Source organism: Asparagus officinalis, chromosome 8, assembly GCF_001876935.1.
Source record: "Asparagus officinalis chromosome 8, Aspof.V1, whole genome shotgun sequence".
In the NCBI taxonomy this organism is placed as follows: domain Eukaryota; kingdom Viridiplantae; phylum Streptophyta; class Magnoliopsida; order Asparagales; family Asparagaceae; genus Asparagus; species Asparagus officinalis.
Window position 1 is genome coordinate 98,040,093 of NC_033801.1, and position 1,688 is coordinate 98,041,780.

Consider the following 1,688-nt stretch of genomic DNA (forward strand, 5'->3'; position numbering starts at 1 on the left):
TGTGGTCGTTCATCGATGTAATCCCACTATCCTTAGAGTGTAAAGTCTTCTTTTTAAAGAGATTTTGTTGTGCAGGGACTTGGTCTCGTATAGCTTTGTTAGAGTATCACAAATCTCCTTTGATGCCTTATTCTCTTCTATGCTTGACAACACCCCATTTGCTAATGCCAGATAGATATTGGCAATATCATTTTCATCTATCTCATTCCACTTCTTATCATATGTGATTTTGTCCGGCCTTGCACCGATGACCACTAGACAATTAACTTTTCTCAAAATAGCCTTTATTTTCAACTTCCATAATGAGAAATTACTCCCGTTGAATTTTTCAATCTCAAACTTCGCCGTCATTGCTTCTATCACGAAGAGTAATTTCTTACTATTTCACGTAAACAATAACTGTATTTATAAATAGAAATCATATGTGAATAATATTGTATTTGTGAATAGTACTGTATTTATAAACAATACCGTACTTGTGAATAGTACCGTCACCTTCAAAGAGTAAATGATAATTTAACTTATTTTCTGATGTGAAAGATTCACCTTTGGTGGCAGCCACAGAGCATACAATAAGTAGATACACTCACCCTAAGCCAGACTCTGATACTACTTATTGGGACAAAATTAGGGCCCAATAGAGTAAGGTTCAAGCGAGTAGTTGAGCAGAAGTAATAAAATGAACACACAGATTTACGTAAAAACTCCTAAATAAATTTGGTTAAAAACCACGGGTAAGGATAGAATAATTCACTATGAAGAATTTTAGGAGTTTACAATCTCTCTCTTTACAAGGAGAAACTTATCTTTATTTTTCTCTTTCTTCTATATGTGGAGATTAAAATTTGTGTTAGGATGGTTTTCTCCTGAAGAGTTTTGGGTCTATTTATAGCAGTTGGGAAAAGACTATTTATAATTTTATAATATTTTTTCTTTTACTATGCTAACCTTTTAGTTCCTGCTTTCCACTTTCGGTGCCATTAATTTTTGCGGGGTCTGCCATTTTTTTCAATTGTCAAAAACAATATATATATATGGCTGACAATTTGTTCAAAGTTCAAATTTTGTTTAACCACCCAGTCTACATGTTTTAGGGTGTACATAATGAAATATCAAAGCATTGTGATATGAATATAAGTAGATGCAGAATGTATTTGATTGAAGTAGAAACAATATGTGCAATTGAATATAATGAAAAAAATTAAAGTATTATAATGTGAATATAATCAAGATACAACATTATGATGTGAATATAATCAAGATACAAGAATTTATTTGATTGAAATAGAAACAACATGTGCAATTGTGTATTTTATCAGGTTTTTTTTTCTTTAGTCTAACATTAAGGAGGGTCTCTTTTCTTTTTTTTTCCTTTGACTAATCTAATATAGTTATATGGAATTATATCCTTCTACAAATGGTGGGCATAAGAGTATTCACTTCCCTTAAAAACAACTTCAATGAGACCTTTATACCCTTTTATAGTTTGTCAAACCGACATAGGAGCTATATAGAATGAAAGTAAGGACTTTGGGGATTAATAGACTAAAACAAGAGTTCAAGGGCTTCATAGAAAAGTTGGGCAAAGTTTAAGAGATTAATAGATTAAAATAAGAGTTTGAGGGCTTTATAGAAAAATTGGCTAAAATTTAGGGGCTTATTAGACTTTGGGCTCACCATATACATTA